The following is a 21172-nucleotide window of genomic DNA, read 5'->3' as shown; positions in this document are numbered from 1 at the left end:
CGTCACGTTTAATTACGAGCGGCAACCAGTAAAATTGTTTCGTCCTCGTTGGATGCTCAATATAGCCTATTTGCACGATACCTCACCTGGACGTCGTATAGGTTCGTTGTTCTCGCACTGTGGACCGGTACTCGTCTATTGTGGCATGGTGGACACTGTATGCTAAACCATATAACCGTAGGGCTCTCAAGCGTTCTGCAGCTCCGAAGGTGGGAGGCGATCGAAGAACGCAAGAATTTTACTACTCAGTTTTACGTCAACTTTACGATAGTGCTACGCATGCTCCCCTACGGGTCACTGATATATAGCTCATCAAAGCCAAATTGCTCCAGCTCAAACGCATTCAAATGGAGGGTCTGTGGTCGAGGTCTCAACCACGTTCCCTTTTACAAGACGAACTGACGTCACTTTACCATATAGTCCGTTTACGGGCACGCCGGAAACGTGTGTGCCTTGCCTCCCTCACAACCACTAACGGCCGCATGTTCGCCTTTCACCGTGAAATTTCCGACTTTATTTATACTTATTTTATTGATATGAACGATAGTCATGTCCTTGCTGAAAACTCTCTCGATGACTTTACATCCTTGCTGTATCGCGTCGTCACTTCTCAGTTAAATGACGCCTTTCTGCGTCCCTTTCACAAGGATGATATATGTGATGTTGTTACAGGATCTCAGTACCGCAAGTGGCCTGGATTAGACGGTATTCCTAAGGAGTTTTATGCTGAATTTTGGCCACTCATTGGTGACACCTTAACGTCAATGGTAAATGAAGTGATGCGGGTAGCCTCACTTCCTGCGCCTTTTCAGGAAGGTAAACTGGTCCTTCTCCCGAAACCCACTGGTCGACCTGCGATTGATTCCCTCCGTCCTATTACTCTCCTTAACTTTGATTACATAGTTGTCTCTCGAGCCATTAATATCCGTGTCTCTAAACTGCTCGATATCATTATTGCCGCCCACCAAAGCTGTGTGCCCGGACACACATACTGGAATGTCGCGATGTAATTTCTGTGGCGGCTACCGCTAATATCCCAGGGGTTTTGCTTTTTCTTGAGTTCCAGAAAGTGTTTGATCGTGTCAACCATGATTTTTTAGCGAGAGTGCTCAGTGCAATCGGCTTTAATAAAGATGCTCGGCAGGTCTTAACTCGCCTTTTTTATCGGTATCAGGGTCTCGGTGGTTGTGAAAGGTCACCCTACCTCCCTGGATATCGATCAGACGGGCTTTACCCTAGGGAAGCCCCTTATCCATGTCCCTTTTTGTCTTGTTCTTAGAGCCCTTACTTCGCCGCCTCGCCATTCAATTACGTGGCTGGACTATATTGGGAAAATTTTTTCGGTCCGGACGCCGATGACGTCATTGTCTTAGTACGTCATGTCGAGGACAAACCGACGCTTAAGGATACCGTGAACTCAGGGGTCGTCCTGCTGGTGCTCGTATAAATGATCGTAAATGCACGTTCCTACCAATGAGAGGCTTTGATCATGTCGTCATTCCTCGGGCGTCGGTCGTCAATCGCCATAAGACGTTAGGGACGTTAGTGGATCACAATCCCATCAACATGGCGACACTAAATTGGCGTGAGGTTACGAGTCGTGTTCACGGGGCGATCCTTGAACATGAACGCCGTTCCCGTAGCCTTCTTCACAAGGTACGGGTTTTAGAAACCTATGTCTTCAGTAAAGTATATTACGTTGTGCAGGTCTTACGGCTTCCCGCGATGATGGCCCGCAGACTGAAATAGCTCTCTGGTCGATTCTTGTGGCGCCGCCATATCTTTCGTGTCCGGCGGTATTAAGTAGTGTCCAGGGCTCGAAAGCTTGGAGGACTGGGTCTTTCCGATATCAAAATGAAGACATCCATCTTATTTGCTCGCCGTAATGTTTGAATCTGTGCACCGGCTCCGCATTCCGTTACCTCTCATTTACTTTCCCGCCTCCGGCCGGTCAGTCTGACGCCACCTATTGATGCTGGGCGGATTAATCCTAAATTGGAGCACATTCGTGAATACTTTCTAATTATGGGTACCCTCGGTGCTGATATACTTTTTATGATTCATATTAATACAAACATGCTATCATCCCTTTGGGGTGCACTAGGTTCCCTTTCTTCTGTTGAGCATGATTCCCCGTCAACGTATTGGAAAACGGTCTGGTCTCATCTTAGTCTTCCTATATTGCCCATTACCCACTGGTGATCGTCTTTTTGGTATTGGCCTTCGTCTGACTGATCAGTGTGAGGAATGTCATCAAACTGACACCTTACTTCACAGGCTTGTTGCTTGCGGATGGGATTCTTGGCTTTGGGTCTACTCAATTAGCTTTCCTTACTCAAGGTACTGAAACCGCTTTCCTAGATGACATCCTCCTGCCTCCGGACAGATCCTTCTTTCCTTAGACGGAAACGAACTCGATTGTCTGGCTCCTGGATTACTTTGTTCACTATGTCGTTGTAGGCGGAATGACCCGGATCCCCGAGTTTTTCACCATTACCTGACAACTGTGCCACGATACCGAAAGCTTTTTGCTAATATGTTTTTTCTTGTGTTTAACCGTCAGGGTGTTGGTTTAGCTCCCCTGTGATCCATGTTTCTTCCATGAGCTTCAGTACCTAATCTTGTAGCTTTACTTTGTAACTTTTTCTCTTCTACATGTACATAAAAAAATTGACAAGAGGGACGGGATAATGGGTTAGTCTTCTCTTTCAGAATTTAATAATAGTTTGTGCTTCATCTAAATTGTTGATTTTCTTTTTGCAGCTAATATTAAATGATGATTTGACTATGGTTGTCTGATTTTTCATGAAAATACGAAGTCAATCTGATAATTAAAAAAAAAGTGGTAAGCGCGGTGGAATGCCACGCCAAGGTTCCCGGGTTCGATTTCCGGCTGGGGCAGCAGACTTTTCTCCGCTCAGGGACTGGGTGTTGTGTTGTTCCCATCATCATTTCATCCCCATCTCCGACGTGCAAGTCGCCCAATGTGGCGTCGAATAAGTACTTGAACTCGAAGGCTTATCTTCCCCGAATGGGGGACTCCCGCCCCACAATGCCATACGCTCATTTCCATCTTCCAGTGCAGCAGTGCCTTATAATTTCCGTGGGACTGTAGGGTTGATCCTACGATCTGTTCTTCTTGACCATGGATTCGAAGAATTCGAGAGGACTGCGGAATCCTGACGCTCCTAAGTCCTTTCCTAACATGATCTCCTGTTTTATCCTTTCCTGTATGTCTTGCGACCAGTAAGTGGCAAGAAATGCGTCCTTAAATCCTTCGTAGGAGTGACAACTCTCCCCAACTCCTAGCATAAGTTCTGCAATCGTCCCTTCTAAGAAACTAGAGATAAACTGGAGCTTTTACTTCTGTGGCCAATATTCTAGTAGATCGTGATCGTACTGAGCCATCCAGGTCTCAGGATTTAATGCGTTGTTTACCTATTTGTAGACTTGAAAATGTTGGATAGTCAAGAAAAGTTTGTGGTCGAAAAGTTCAACGTATCCGCTGTACAATATTCCCTCTCGTCTGCAGCGCTTGATTCCATATATCCGTGCCCAAACGATCCTCGTGCACTGCTATGGTATCCACTCGTGTTGTTAGTTTCACGTAATAACGTTTCTGACCACCGTAAACGTGTGAAATTGTTTTCCGGCTCGGTCTCTGACATGCTGAATGTTACCGACGAAGCGTGTTCTATTAAGCGTTTCACCGCGGCAGGAGCATGTTCCTGCTGCATTCGCTCATGTGCATACGATGTGTCCTCATATAGCGGTTCAGACAGTTGCAAAATGTTTTCTTCACTTCTGAGATGCTTTCGATGGCGCTCTGCCAGACGATACTGTGTTTGCAATTGCGCGACCCGCTCATGTGCCTGCCGAACGTCCTTAGTCAACTCGTTTTGTGCCCCATCGAGACAGGTCTGCTGATCTTTAACTCCAGAGATTTCGACCTGTTTGATTTCTATTTGTTCACTCTTTTTCTAAAACACTTTTTTGTCTCGCTTTTGGAGAGTTGCAAATGCTTTTCTTGTCGTTCACATCTCGGTTCTAGCCAGTTTAACTTGTTCTTTGGCCAGTGATGTGTCCTTTCGTGCTACTTCCGTTACCTAACGCGTTGTTTTGGCACCGTGCTTCACCTGGTCCACGACCTCGTGCGTTTCTGCTGTCGTTTTCCTGACATTCTCTAGCTCTTCTTGGATTCGTACGATTTCTTTCTTGACTCCATCTGTACCGTCTGTGACCGCTCTTATGACTTATTTGTGTCTTTCCTCCTCATTCCTCCCTTCTCTTTTTCTCTGCCCCTTGTCTCTCCCTTTGTGCTTCTTGTCTCTTCCTTTCAGCCTCTTGCGTGAATTGCATGGGAACCTCAAACTAAGATCCACCACTAACATCTCCAGAACGAGATTCCATCAATCTGCGACGTTTCGTTAGTGATTCTGGTCTGCCAGTCTGACTGATGGTGCGTCTCGGACCAGCAATGCCTACATTTCGTTCTGCTGTGGTCTCCCATTCACTTTCGTTACTTGTCTGAGACATATTGTCATACTCTGCTGGTTCTACGTTCGACATTTCTGCCCGACTGCAACCGCATTTAACTGATAATCCCGTGTAATATCTGCCCGGTCGCCGCTAATAATCTGACGTCGATCCATGGTTAACATAACTCAATTACTTCCGCTGCACTGTAGCATACGTGCCTTGGTTCTTGTAAGCATGCACTCTAAATCTGACTCAAACAAATTTAAACACTACACATCCCTATGCCATACAGATTCTTCTCTAAATTATGCTCCCGTGAGCTACTGATTCCTATTCCCTGACAAAGCATTCAAATAACAGCACGTTTGTCTACGCTAACAAACGAAAGTCTCAATCAGTCCTAACAAATCAGCACAACGCCGTTCGCCGACAGGAACAAACATTCAAGTGACACAGAAGTCACAACCACAACAAGATGATAAACACATACAATAATTAAATATTAGTACTACGTCTAAGTGCCAGCAACGCAAGTCTACTCTACCTACAGCACCACATTAAACATGCGAAACGGAAACTTCACTAGGCAATACTATCTACTATCTGACGTCCACAGAAAGTGTTATCAATTCACAATTCTGCACGAGGGACTTGAAATTGAATGACTACGGTAGGCAACGCAATCTCACGGTCACACAAGGTGCCATGAATCCGTGATCCTGTCATGGGACGCCACAATGAAAGGTAAGTTGTTTGCAAGATCGATAGAGAATGCTGGCAAAAGTTATTGTACTAACAACGTTTATTTTCCCATACAATACATAAATTATACTAAAGAAGTTATAGATTCAATACCCTAGGCAACTAACATGTGAATTAATGCTCCACTGGGTGGATCCTGGTTCGCAACGACAATTTAACTAGGTAATCAGTGAGTGAAGTACTCTGGCCCTAAAAATGTGGAAAAAATCGAGCTGAATTAATCTGACGCTAAGCAGACATTCACAGACCTAATCTACTGAAATTTCTCTACATAGGTGAACCTCAAAGCAAGTGGCGATAGAATGTGTACCCCCCAACAGAGGTAGAGCAGCAGTATATTACCCTGTTTAATTCTTCTGGCGACATGAATTGCAGCTGGTGAGACATGTGCGACGGAGGAGGTTTGACGTTTTGGCGGCACATGTGATTCGATACCAGAGTTTTCTCATATAACAAAGCCAACCAAGGGAAGTGGATCACTGGCCTACTTGCACTATCAGTGAACAGGAAAACACATGAACTTTCACTACGTGTGGCTCTGCACCCAATCCCTGGTTTACAACACCACTTTGCAGACGAGTTCCATTAGACTTCTGCCCCTACCCATGCTTCTGCTGGCGCCACAGCAGGTATCGTGGCATTGTTCTGCTGGATCCCTGTCTCGATGAGGGGCTGCCCTGTCAGCCCGGTATGGATGCAAGCCTCTCCGGTAAGATTTACTAAAGGATGGGCTTCCCGCCAATTGCTCTCAATTCCGAGCAATCTATTACCTCATGTCTTTAACGCCTTACCAGGCTCTATCAACGTCTGTTCAGTCGATTAACTTTCAAGAGTCTCGCTCAAGGTGCATCAGGTTGTTATAAAATCTTTAATAATTTTCTTTATGTGAAAAATAGGTGAGAGAGTAACTTGTCTCTCAAGGTGGCTCTTACACCACATATATCGATGATTGCAACCAACTCACACATTCATTTGAAGAAAATTCATTTCCCAGTGAAAGTTTCTTTTGCTCGAGACCAGACTTCCCACTTTCAGGTATGTTGGAAATAATTTAAGATCATTGTGCGTGTCACATGGTAAAGTGTACCTTGCCTTTTCATGAACTGCTAGTCAGAAAGCCATTTCATACTCGTACCACACAGTATCCAAAAGAATAAATATATTGTATATTCCGAAGTTTGGAAATCGTGTTCTGCAGGGAAAATTTAGAGAACGACTAAAATACAATGAAAAACAGAAATGGATAGATAGGCAACTATTTTACTCATATTCTATATGAATTATTGTAACTTTACCGTTCGATAGTCCGCCCCGGTAGCTGAGTGGTCAGCGTGACAGACTGTCAATCCTAAGGGCCCGGGTTCGATTCCCGGCTGGGTCGGAAATTTTCTCCGCTCAGGGACTGGGTGTTGTGTTGTCCTAATCATCATCATTTCATCCCCATCGACACGCAGGTCGCCGAAGTGGCGTCAGATCGAAAGACCTGCACCAGGCGAACGGTCTACCCGACGGGAGGCCCTAGCCACACGACATTTCCATTTCCATTATACCGTTCGATACTTTCATAGTGGGCCTAGTCGCAACGAAGAGTCGAAATTTGCAACTAGAGGATGTATATTAAGTACCAGTACTTATTTAGCAACTTCGAGGCATTACTGGGTTCGCTTGTGTATGTATATATGCTTGTTTGTTTTATTCTCTGCGTGTATTCATTACAGAAATATTAAAAACTATGTATGAGAAATAAAAATGTGAATTGACTGCAGATTCGTATACCAAGAAGGGCCATACGTCTATCGCATGAAGCCTCGCAACATAGCTGCTATCAGACCAGATGACACCAGTAGCGGATTAAGCTTTAGGTACAGCAGAGATAAAATTGCGTCATTCATTAATACCATTCTGACATATCCGCACTCTGGAGAGAAAATCCAGGTAATATTATATTTCATACGTTTGCATGAGACCAGTTTTTCACTAATATACAAGCAACCTTTTTGCGGCCATATTCACGAGGACCTCCGCATCCCATTGAGAGTTCGTTATTAAATCACGTATCATTCAGCGAAATGTTTGCGGCAGGCTGGCCATATGTGGAGGGGAGCTTTTCAGTTCAGAGCTGCCCTCTGCGAATGCAGCCAATAAATCCGAACTGGATTTGGGTCGCCGTGAGGGCTATATCACGGGCCGTCTGTCTCCCTCTGAGACCGTGTCTCTTTTTCCCCTTCCTCCTCTGCTCCCCCTGCCCCCCCCCCCCCCCCCGGTCCTCACCTCTGCCTCCTTCCCCGTTTTTTTTTTTGCGGCAGGTCTCTTTTCGGTCGGCTTTTATCCCAAAAAAAAGGGCCCCTCCGACTTTCGACTGCGCAGACCCCCAGCCGCCACAAAGTCAATTAGTATCCACCGGCCGCTGAGGATTACGCAGCGCGACTCCAATTAATTAACCGATTCTAACGGCCGTCTGCACCCAATTAATACCCGGACCGGATCACAGGGCCACAGCCTTTAAACGCCGTCGTCACGGGCCCGTTGGCAGTGTATCGATTTTCATTCTCTCATCACTTTGGCTTCGTGTCCTGCCTCCAGATGCGGTGAGTACTGCGAGAGCGAGCGCGTTGTCCTTTCGTTTCGCTGACGGTCGCACGAAGACGTCATTACTTGCACTCTGTTCCTCTACTTGGCTGGAGGAAACGTCTACTGAAAGATGAAGTTCATTCCATTTGCAGATTTCACTGCATCAGCACCTGTATAAGATCTGTTGTGGTGGAGACTGTGCACTACAATCGCTACAGTGGATGAAATTGTTGGGCGTTGTAGAGGTATTGTCGGATCCTAAGCCCTGTTTTGGGAAAGAAGAGTCATCCTTTTACCGTCCGTTTGTGCCGTCCGCAGTTCGTGATTGGCTGAAGCCACGTGACGTGACACTTGTGGCCGTAAGGATCCTTTCTGTGACGTGTGTGGCATAGAGTCGTATCCCTGCTTAAGGGAAGGATACAGAAAGAAGAATGTGAATGCGTTATTGCAGTCATAACATTAGGGATTTTCTGTGTCTTGTATACGTCTAGATGACTGCTGAAAGCTAATGATTTAATTTTCATTACCGAAAGCAACGAATGAAAGAAGGTAAGACCAGCATAATAAAAACATGCAATTATGATGGGTAGAGTATATATGATTTTCTTTCATCCTCCGTATTTCTCACGTATTTGTTTGTTGGACTGAGTAATTTCAAATATTAGGTACAATAGGTACACCAAGCAATGTTTGTTGCATGTTTTTGCAAAAAAATTCAGAAATTACGTACGGGTATAGTGATATATCCATGAATGTTATATCCATCACAGATGAGTAGAGATGAACATGTGTGGTTTGTTAGCTATCAAGCACGGATTTTGTGATAGCTTCTTGCCTGTGTGGTACTTGTATAGAGGGGACAAATCTCCTTGCTTGTCTGTTGCAAAAAAGGAATTTTTGAATTGGAGTTTATTTTATTCCAATAAAATTTCATGCATAAAAATACAACAATATTGCTGTATACATGGTGTATGACAGGAAATCAAGCTACACCATTATTGGCCAGGAGGAAACTTCTCGGGTTGTTCGGCCGCTGGGTGTACAGTGGCGTGAGAAAACTCATAGGATAGCTCCTAATTTTGTGTCGGATCTCCTTTTGGCCGGTGTAGTGAAGGAGTTTGACGTGGCGTGGAAGTAACATAAGTCGTTAGAAGTCCCCTGTAGAAATATTGAACCGTGCTGTTTCTACAGCCGTCCATAACTGCGAAAGCATTCCTAACGGAGGATTTTGTGCACAAATTAACCTCTCGATTACGTCCCATGTATGTTCAATGGCAGACATACTGGGGGATCTGCGTGGTCAAATCACTCGCTCGGATTTTCCGTAATATTCTTCAAACCGATCGCGAGTAATAGTGACCTGGTAACGTGCCACACTGTCATGCATAAGAATTCCATCGTTACTTGGGAAGGCTGCAAACTGTCTACAAGTAAACGGACGTATCAAGTTCCAGTCAACGATTGGCTCAGTTGGATCAGACGAGAAAGTTAATACCGCGTAAACACTGTCCACACTATTCTGAAGGCACTAAAAATTCGCACAATGCTTTGTTGATAAATTGGGACCATGGCTTCGCGTTGTCTGCACCACCCTCAAAACTTACTATTAGCTCTTACCAATTGAAATTGGGACTCATCTGACCAGGCCACGATTTTCCAGTTGTCAGGGTCGAACTGATATGGTCACGAGCAGAGGAAAGGCGCTGCAGGTAACGTCGTTCTCCTATCAAAGGCACTCGTGTCGGTCGGCTGCTGCCACAGTCCATAACGCCAAATTTCACTGCACTGTCCTAACGGACACCTTAGTCGTACGTCCCACATAGATTTCTGTGGTTATTTCGTGCTTTGTTACAAAACTGTTAGCGAAACTTCCTGGCAGATTAAAACTGTGTGCTCGACCGAGACTCGAACTCGGGACCTTTGCCTTTCGCGGGCAAGTGCTCTACCATCTGAGCAACCGAAGCACGACTCACGCCCGCTATTCACAGGTAGGAGACGAGATACTGGCAGAAGTAAAGCTGTGAGTACCGGGCGTGAGTCGTGCTTCGGTAGCTCAGATGGTAGAGCACTTGCCCGCGAAAGGCAAAGGTCCCCAGTTCGAGTCTCGGTCGGGTATACAGTTTTAATCTGCCAGGAAGTTTCATATCAGTGCACACTCCGCTGCAGAGTGAAAATCTCATTGTGGAAGACTGTTAGCACTGACAACCAGATGAAAACGCCGCTGCCATCGGTCGTTATGTGAAGGCCATCGACAGCTGCGTTGTTCGCGTTGAGAGGTAATGCCTGAAATTCGGTATTCTTGGCACACTATTGATACTGTGGGTCTCGAACTAATGAATCCCCTAAGGACTTCCTAAATGGAATGTTCCACGCTACTAGCACCAATTATCATTCCACGTTCATAGTCTGTTAATTCTCGTCGTGCTTTCATAATCGTGTCTAAGGCATTTCACATGAATCATCTGAGTACACATGACAGCTGAGCCAATGGACTGCCACTTCACACTAGCAAGCCAGAACATTATGATCCCTGCCGATCACGCCAATATTTCCTCTCCTGTGCCAACCACTTCGCCGCAGAGTAGCAGTTGCAAGCACGCCGTCTTCAGGTCACAAGTGGCCCATCGGTACCATCCGACCGCCGTATCATCCTCAGATGAAAATGTGGATAGGAGGGGCGTATGGTCAGCACACCGCTCTCCCGGTCGTTATGGTGGTTTTCTGTGACCGGAGCCGCTACTATTCGGTGGATTAGCTCCTCAATTGGCATCACGAGGCTGAGTGCACCCCGAAAAATGGCAACAGCGCATGGCGACCCGGACGATCACCCATCCCAGTGCCGGCAACACCCAACAGCGCTTAACTTCGGTGATTTTACGGGAACCGGTATATCCACTGCATCAAGCCCGATGTCGAGCAGTTGCAACCTACGTCCTAAATTATTTGCTGGATGTATACCAATCCCGATTGTCCTCTACGCTTTTTACTTCTACAGCTCCCTCCAGTGCCATGGAAGCTATTCCCTGATATCTTGACCGTTGTTTTACCATCATGTCCTGTCCCTTCTTCTTGTTAGTGTTTTCCATATTTTCGTTTTCTCGCTGGTTCTGCGAAGAACCTCCCCATTCATTACCTTATCAGTCCACCTAATTTTCAACACTTCTGTATTACCACATCTCAAATGCTTCGATTACGTTCTGTTCAGGTTTTCCAACTATCCATGCCGCCCTACTATACCGAGCGAGGTGGCGCAGTGGTTAGCACAATGGACTCGCATTCGGAAGGACGACGGTTCAATCCCGCGTCCGGCCGTCCTGATTTAGGTTTTCCGTGATTTTCCTAAATCGCTTGAGGCAAATGACGGGATGGTTCCTTGAAAGGGCACGGGCGACTTCCTTCCCCGTCCTTCCCTAATGAGACCGATGAGCTCGTTGTCTGGTCTCCTGTCTCAAAAAAACCCAAACTTCCCTACTATACAATGCTGTGCTCCAAACGTATACCCTCAAATATTTCTTCCTATAGTAGCAGACGTTTCCTCGCCAGGAATGCCTTTCTTGCCATTGATAGTCATCTCTTGGTCTTCTCATTGCTCCGAACGTCATGTGTTACTCTGCTTTCTTAGGTTGCAGAATTCCTGAACTTCTATTTCATGATCACTAATTCTAATGTTAAGTCAGTCGCTTTTCTTATTTCTGGTACTGCTTCTTATTTTCGTATTTCTTCTATTTTCTTTGAATCCATATTCTGTACTCACTGAGACAGTTCATTCCATTCTGCAGATCATGTAATTCTTCTTCACTTCCATTTTTCTTCACTTCCACTGAGGTTAGCAATGTCAGCTTAGAATCTTACAATTCAGTTTCTTTGACTCTGAGTTTTAATTCCAGACCCGAACTTTCTTATATTTCCGTCATTGTTTCTGATATGCATAGATTAAACCGTAGGGGCGAAATACTACATCCCTGTCTTACACCCATTGAAATCCGAGCACTTCATTCTTCGTTTCCCGTTCTTATTATTCCCTCCTGGTTCTTGTACAGGTTGTTCATTACCCGTATTTGCCTATAAATTATCCCTATTTTTCTCAGAATTTCGTTCATCTTACACCGTTTGATGTTGTCGAACGATTTTTCCAGGTTGACAAATCCTATGAACGTGTCTTGACTTGTCTTCAGTCTTGATTCCATAAACAACCACAACGTCAGAATTGCCCCTCTGGTGCCTATACCTTTCCTAAAACCAAACAGATCGTCGCCTAACACTTCCTCGATTTTCTTTTCTCATCTCCTGTTTATTATTCTGGTCTGAAACCTGGATGCATGAGCTGTTAAGCTGGTTTCGTGATAATTCTCGCACTTTCCGGCTTTTGACGTCGTCGGCATTGCGTGTATGATGTTTTTCTGAAAATCAGATGGTATATCGCCGTACTCTTATATTTTTGCAAACCAACGTGAAAAGTCGTTTTGCTGCCTTCTCCACCAATGATTTTAGAAATTATGATGGAATGTTATTGAGCCCTTCTGCCATATTTGATCATATGTCTTCCAAAGCTCACTTAAATTCTTATTCTAATACTGGATCCCCTATCTCTTCTAGGTCCAATCAGGGAAGTCTTTCCCGTCATAGAGGCCATCATTGTACTCCATCCACCTCTCTGCCCTCTCTTCTTCATTTAAAAGTGGAATTTCAATTGCGCTCTTGATGTTAACCCCCTTGCTTTTAATTTCACCTAAGGCTGTTTAGACTTTTCTATATCGGGAGTCAGTCCTTCTGACAATCATTTGATTTTCAATTTCTTCACATTTTTCTTGCAGCCATTTCACCCTAGCTTCCCTGCCATTCCTGTTTATTTAATTTATGACTGATTTGGGTTTTTGTATTCCTGAATTTCCCTAAACATTTTTTATACGTCTTTCATTCAAGGATCAGCTGAAGGATATCTTGTGTTACACATAGTTCCTTTCGCAGTTACCATCTTTGTACCTACATTTTTCTAAAATTTTTTATACATCTTTCATTCAACAATCAGCTGTAGGATATCTTGTGTTACACATGGTTCCTTTCGCAGTTACCATCTTTGTACCTACATTTTTCTCTCCAAATTCTGTGACTGCCTTTTTTTTTAGAAATATCCATTGCTATTCAACTGAACTGCCTACTGAGCTATTCCTTATCTCTGTATCTTAGCTCAGAGAACTTCAAACTTATCTCCTCATTCCTTCCAACTTCGGTATCCTACTTCTTCGCTCACTGATTTTTGCTGAGGAATGTCTTAAACTTCAGCATACTTTTCATCACTACCAAATTGTGATCTGTGTCTCCATTTGCTCCTGGGTATGCCTCACAATCCAATATCTGATTTCTTAATCTCTGATTAACCATGATGTCATCTAACCGAAATCTTCCTGTATCTCCCAGCTTTTTCCAAATATACTTCCTCCTCTTGTGGCCTTGAAAAGAATATTCGCTATTCCTCACTGAAATTTATTGCAGATTTCAATATGTTTCCTTCTCTCATCCCAATTACCAAATCCATATTCTCCCGTAACCCTTCCTTCTATTCCTTCTTCTACAACCGCATACTAGTTCTACATGACTATAAGGCTTATTTCCGCTTACGAAAAGAACTACCCGCTCACTGTCCTCATATACTTTTTGACGTCGGCATGTTTACCTGAATTATGGTATGCTGTCGATACCGATGATAAAAAACATATCACTGACCAATCTACAGTAGCTAATCCTCTGCCCTACCTTCCCATTCATAAAGAATCCTACTCCCGTTATACCAGTCTTTCTGCTGTTGACATTACCCTACATTACTTGACCAGTATGCGTGGTCTTCTTTCCATTTCATTTTACTTACCACCACTGTATGCATAGTGAGACTTAATATTTACATTTTAAAATTTTCTAGTTTGCCTTCCATGTTCAAAATGACATTCCACGGCCGGAAACACAGAATATTTTCCGCAAGGTCACCTTCCCCTTGTCAGTCTCCCCCTTGAGGCTCCATAGGGGCTCTCCAGAATCTTTTGGGAATGAGGAGACTATCATGACACTTTCTCTTTTCAGACCACATGTCCTGTGGATACACGGTATGCATCTTCATCATTGCTGATTCTTCCTCCTTTAGGGGTAGTTTCACGCCCCAACGGTATGAGTGCCCTAAACCTGTTTCTCCTCCACCCTCTTTGACAAGGACATAGGCAAATGAGGACGACTTCTTATCCAGGAAGCCTTCGGCCGCCAAGATATGGGCTACATCCGGGGAAACGCATTGAGATAAGTGACTTTGACGAAGGGCAGATTATTATTACGCAGAGCCTGTGAACGAGTTCTAGAAACGTAGAAGTTGTTCGAATGTTGACGTGCTGCTGTTGTGAGCATATACGGAAATAGGTAGAAGCACAGTGAATCTAACACTACGCGCTGAAAGTTTGGACGTAAACGATTCGTTGTTCGGGTGGTTGTCTGCCATGTAAGGTGGTCAGATGGTGAGCAGTGGCATCTCTGCGGAAAAAGCACGGTGCTGGCAGACGCACAAGTGTTTTAGAGCACGCCATTCATCGCTCGTCGTTCAACATGGAGCTCCGCAGCAGAGCATCCCTACATGTTCATCTGAGGCAACGACAACGTGAGTTACGACAGTAGTAGGCACGGGACCATCGGGATTCAACCATCTATCAATAAAAAACTGTAGGATTTTCGGGCGAATAACATATTTGCGACACTAGGTCGATGGTCGTCTCCACAGGCGTCGCCATCGAGGTGTACGGCGGCTGGAAAAGCGCGGAGCGCTGCGGACTCAGGCTGGTGGAAGCATTGTATTGGTATGGGAGACATTCTTCTGCACTACAGCAAAATATCTGTAAGTAAATTACAGAAATACCAAGAGTTTAGTGAGAAGTGGAAGACTGAGGGGGAATGAACTGAAAACAGGAGAAACACACAGCCGTATTTTCGTACTGTCACTGAAATTTACATAATGGTAAACGGGGAATTGAAAACTGAAAGCTTATTATAATCTATTCAAAGTAATTGGTGGCACAATGTGCACTTGTAATGGAAGAGAACAAACTACTCATCAGCAGCTTTCAGTCTGCAGTAATTTAACACGAAAGAGAGGGACACTCTCTGGAAACAAATACACTCATCAAAAAAAGTTTTGCATCACCTTGGGTCCGAGAATTCCGGAACCTGTACAGAAAACTGGAATAGATATTAACACAAACATCAATTCTGCTCTTTTTATTGCTCATAAAAACCACAGATTGCATGTTTCACCACCATACATCGAGATCTTCAGAGGTGATGGTCCAGACTGCTGTAGACAGGTACATCTAATTCCCAGTAACACGTCCTTTTGCATTGATGCATGCCTGTATTCGTCGTGTCATACTCTCCAAAATTTCATCAAGGCAATGTAGGTCCAGATCGTCACACTTCTCAACGGCTATTCGGTTGGTGGGTCATGTCGTCCATAAAAAGCCCTTTTCAATATATACCAGGCATATTCGGTGGATTTCATGTCTGGAGAACACGCTTACCACTCTAGTCGAGCGATGTATTTATCCTGAAGGAAGGAATTCACAAGATGTGTACGATGGGGGCTCGAATTGTCGTCCATGAAGGAGAATGCTTCGCCAATAGGCTGCCGACATGGTTGCACTATCGGTCGGAGGATGGCATTCAAGTATCTTACAGCCGTTACGGCACGTTCCATGTCCACCAGCGGCGTTCGTCAATTTCTTATAACGCTACCCCAAAACAGCAGGGAACCTCCACCTTTCTGCACTCGGTGGATAGTGCGTCCAAGGCGTTCAGCCTGACCGGGATGCCTCCAAACACATTTCCGACGATTGCCTGGTTGTAGTCATATGCGGCACTCATCGGTGAAGAGAACGTGATGCTAACCCTGAGCGGTCCATTCGGCATATTGTTGGGCACTTCTGTAACGCTATGCATGGTGTGGTTGCAAAGATGGACCTCGCCATGGACGCCGGGAGTGAAGTTGCGCATCATGCAGCCCACTGCGCACAGTTTGAGTCGTAACTCGACGTCCTGTGGCTGCACGAAAAGTATTGTTCAACCTAGTGGCGTAGCTGTTAGGGTTCCTCCTAGCCATAATCGGTAGGTAGCAGTCATGCACTGCATTAGTAGCCCTTGGGCGGCCTGAGCCTAGCTTGTCATGGACTGTTACAGTCTCTCTGTATCTCCCTCCTGTCCAAACAACATCGCTCTGGTTCACTCCGAGACGCCTGGACACTTCCCTTGCGGAGAGCTCTTCTTGGCACAAAGTAACAATGCGGACCCGATCGAACCGCGGCATTGACCGTCTGGTCATGTTTGAACTATAGACAACACGAGCTGTGTACCTCATTCCTGGTGGAATGACTGGAACTGATAGGCTGTCCCAACCCCTCCGACTAATAGGAGCTGTTCATGCATGGTTGTTTATATCTTTGGGTGGGTTTAGTGTCATCTGTGAACAGAGAAAGGGACTGAGCCTGTGAGACAATATCCACAGTCAACATCGGTCTTCACGAGTTCTTGGAACCGGGGTGATGGAAAACATTTTTCATGTGTGTAATTTAGACCGGAGTACAATGACCCACCATTATTTCAGGCGTACGTCTGAAATTTTCGACAGAATCTTACAATTTGTGTAATTCAGGCTGATTATTAGTTTTATGGAAATCCTTTGCTGTCAAATATACCCTGAAGAACCTGGGTATGTTCTTGAACACTAAAAGATTTTCACGATGGAGTGACATTAATCTGAACACAGTTTATGTTGAGAGTCAACGTGCTATAACCGCTCCGAGGCTGCAGGTGGCTGTGCTAGCAGTGGATGGTACATAAAGCATGTCTGGGAGACGAGGAAAACAGTGTAGACGTGACCATAATGCGTGAATGAAGCGATTTTTCTAACCTCTTAAAGCGCATGAACATTGACTTACAGCCCAAGACCGAAAGAATTTCTGAAACGGTAAGTTTTGTAAACGGTTTACGTACAGCCGTTGAGACGCCCAGCTTAACCCGCAGGACAGGACAGGTAGTTTAAATTTTGGAAAGGGGCTGTCAGTTACACTCGAACAGAAAAATTTATTATTTGATCAAATATTTCAAGAGCCCCAAAAAAATTTGTTTTTTATACACAGCTTTCATCATTGGGACTTAATTACCAGCTGAAATCCACTTTAATTTAAAAACGGCTGAAGGCCAATAACCTAAAACGCAAGCATAATCAGAAATTTAAAACGCAACCCTTATCTTACAACAGTTATTTATTTAGGCTGAAGGGCCAAAGAATCCTGGATTTTCAGAGCAAACAATTTGAATTCAAAATCAGCTGAAAACCCAACACTTAAGGCTAAACAACATAATTAAAAAAACAAAGGCCTTAAGTAAAACAGTTCTTAATTAGGCAAAACTCAACCAAAACTGAAATTTAAAAGGCAAAACCTTATCTTAAAACAGTTCTTTAGTTAGGCTGCGGGCCCAAAGAATCAGACACTTCAAGAGCAAACAATTTAAATTTTAATCGGCTGAAGGCCTCAGACTTAAAACTCCACAACATATTTTTTTTAAAATAGCAAAGGCCTTACGTGAAACAGTTCTTGAAAGTAAGCTGAAGGCCTTAAGAGCAAAACAATTCAAACTCAAAATCGGCTGAAGGCCCAACACATAAAATCCAACTACATTAAAATATTTAAAACGCCAAAGGCCTTACGTGAAACAGTTCTTTGAAATAGGCTGAAGAACTTAAGAGCAAAACAACTCAAATTCAAAATCGGCAGAAGGCCCAACACTTAAAATTCAACAACATTAAAACCTTTAAAATGCTAAAGGTGTTACATGAAACAGTTATTTAAATTAGGCTGAAGACGTAAGGAATCTTACGCCTTAAGGGCAAAACAACCTTAATTTTAAAAAATCGCTAGAAAACATACAAGTACAAACAAAAAGAACAAGAAAAGACACCAGTACACCCAAGGGGGCTCAGACGTTCGAGGATCGGCCTGGAATTCAAACACTAACGTTCGCTTAAGTCAGACAGGCAGTCGGGCCAACAATTCACGATCGGGCTACAACCCAACCAACCCACCAACAAGATAACTTCCACTTCACCCGACCAGGGTACAACAGGGAGTTCAATGGAACAACTAGAAGATATTGGTGCCCACAACCAATCATACATGGAGCTGTCAAACTACACGCCGTGCTAGACAGCAACAACACGATGAGGAAACTACACTGCCTGAAACTTACGTGAACAGCCAGGGCAGGTAACTGGAATGTTAACGGCCACAAGACAGATGATTCCACTGGTGCACTTCAATTCAAATAACCAAATACAGTGAAACTCCACCGGAGGGTGGTTAGAATTTTCGAACTTGAAAACCACGTTGTTGCTCGCGGGAATATCCCAACAGCCGACAAGGAACTCCAAACGACCAAATGTGAACATTCTTGACTTGCTGGTAGATTAAATCAAAACTCAACTTTCGTGTCCAGGGTCGGTGAGCCACGGACCTCGTAACAATGGGAACAGCTCCACACACTCCGACAACGTGTAGAGACCTCCAACGACCCCGACCTAACTACGTCCTGCGGAGAATTCGTCGCTGCTCCACGCCAACCGACCGACTGCCCGGGCCCGGAAACGGTGAAAGAGCCAAGTATACGTCGGCCGGTGAGATGACCAACCAACAGTCGTTCCGCTCTAATCTCCTTCCAGCGGTCAGTTCATGTGTGTGGCCAGAGGTCGGCGAGCACTGGCTGTTCGCGCCTCACCGGCGCTCCGTCCACCTACTTCACTGCTCCTGCGTCCCTACTTCACTGCTGGTCCATCCCGAACTGACTCCAGACACACGACGACCCGGAAATACTACCGGTCGCTCCAGAGATGGTACGACAATGCACTTACCTATATGCGCTGCTGCTGGCGCTTACAGGCAAGTAAGGCAGAAAGTTAGTGACGCCAGTAAATGGAATAAGAAAACGAGGTGCCAGTTCCATAATAGAAGATGACAAAGAATAAATGGAATAAATGCGAGCCGTGCACGGTTCAGCTGTGGTTAAAGTAGACCGTTCGTTGCAAAATGGCGCCATACAAAGCTGGCATCGAGGCAAGTGTGGTGTACCTTCCCCGTGGGCCATAGATGACGGGTGTGAACGTGCAACTGACAGCCCAGATTAACCAATGGGCCACCAACAGTGTTTTCTCAACAACTGTTCAGCGAAAGTTACTGCTGTGGACCACCGCGCCTGGTTCATATGGCCATGCTAACTGCTGTTCATCGGAGCCAAAAGCTGGAATTTTTACGCCAGTATCGCAGTTGGACCTGGCATCATGTGACCCTTTCAGATGGATCACTTTTTATGCTCCACCGGAAAAATGGCAGTTGTCGTGTACAGTGTGAAACGTCTGAAAGAAAGGAGACACTGTGCAATAATTCTAGGGAGGGTGCAGGCCTGAAGAATGAGCATCATGCTCTGGAGAATGGGTTCATGGCGTTCCCTTGTTGATCATGTCATTCTGGAAGACACAACGGATCAACTGAAGTGTGGAGCTAAGTTGGGTGACCACCATTACCCTTACACACAGTTTGTTTTTCCCACTGCATCTGACAGTAGGACAACGAAACGTGTCACATAGTACACAGTGTACATACAAGGTTTGAAGAGCACGAGGATGAGTTTACCGTCCTCCTCTCGCCACCAAAATCTCCGTATTGGAAATCAACAGAGAATCTGTGAGACCACTTCAATCGGGCTGTCTTCGTCATGGATCCTCAATTGAGAAACAAGTGCAGCCGGCCACGGCGCTGACTCCACATTCGGAACCTCACTGACTCTCTTACTGCACTTCTTGCAGTGGTCCGCTCTGCAAAAGTTGGTTACTCAGTGTTTGACAGGTGTTCACATTAATATAACTGAACAGTGTACAGTCACAAGTCCGGATACAGATTAGTACAGGTACATACTTATGTGATGTATCAGTAAATGGTTAGGTGTTGAAATATTCTAATTTAGCATTTGGGAAGAAATATACCTCACATAATTGTATGAAATGTGCATCAGCAGCCGATATAGCTGCTCGCGTTAGCTCGCCGCTTACGAGACTCGGGTACGTGCATTGGCCAGGCACCGAATCCGTCTGACGAATCAACGGCGTGGACTGTCATGTCGGCTCACCCGCTTGTGCTTTTCAGACGATTTCCTATACCCAACCAGATGGATACCGTGCTGGTGTCTACGTCCCGTCTCCATTACACGATTCACGAACTTTAAGGGAACGTTCACGCACTTTCGTGTGGGTAACGCTACATAGAAAAAAAAACATTTATTTTTAAAATTATCAAAGACAAATGATTTTAGCTTGAGCATGTGTGTGTGTGTGTGTGTGTGTGTGTGTGTGTGTGTGTGTGTGTGTGTGTGTCGGTGTCTGTGTGTGTGTGTGTCTGCTATAATGAAGGATGAAGCAATTTCCGGTGCTATCTACAAGCCCGTCACGAAAGCCAACTATACACACTGAGGGCAGACACTTATTACAAAACGTGCTTTCTTGGTACTAATCCTGTCCCTAGCGGTGTTTGCATCACCCACACAGAGGCATCCCCATTTAAAATCCATCTAGTTAAAATGTGTGCACTATGGTTACTGTTTGGAAAACGCTTGACTGCTGGAGTCCTTACTTCTGAAGTGACAGACATTGAAAGACTTCGGGCTGTTAATGCTTGATGTCTGACCACTCTAATAAGAACAATAATGATGATAATTGTGTGTACATCACTGTAGTGTTGTGCTGCCAATTATTTCATATATCTGTTTCAAAGCAATGAATGAAGCAATTTCTGATCTATTGCAGGAACTAACAATAACTTGCAGAACGTATTTTTGTGAGATATTTAATGTTAGTTACGTACGTCTTACTTTTACTTTCATAGAGGTACTGTTCAGAGTACAAAGTACATTTGTAATCGTTGGTCTTTGTGAGGTGCCTGTGACCTCCAGCGCATGTTGTCATGCGTTAATGATAGTAATTGAGAAAAAGGGAGTTATTGGTATCTTATATAATAAGTGTTAAAGTTCCACAAAATTGTAACAATAGTAATTCTGTTTTAAAAGTAATTTAACTTCACGACTGAAACACAATCAGACCCTTTTGGTTTTTAGCCCCTTATAAAACTTCACTTTACCTCTCAGCGGGTAATTACTCCCTGGATGGGAACAGTGCTCTAACATTAACAGTGATAAATCCAATAATAACTATGCCAGGTACGGGATAAGGCCAAAGGAAGAAGGAGACGAACTGTATAAAGATGTTTGTCTTTGCTAACCTTAAATTCAA

This window comes from Schistocerca piceifrons, chromosome 6 (genome assembly GCF_021461385.2).
Source record: "Schistocerca piceifrons isolate TAMUIC-IGC-003096 chromosome 6, iqSchPice1.1, whole genome shotgun sequence".
Classification (NCBI taxonomy): domain Eukaryota; kingdom Metazoa; phylum Arthropoda; class Insecta; order Orthoptera; family Acrididae; genus Schistocerca; species Schistocerca piceifrons.
This window is presented reverse-complemented; position numbering follows the sequence as displayed.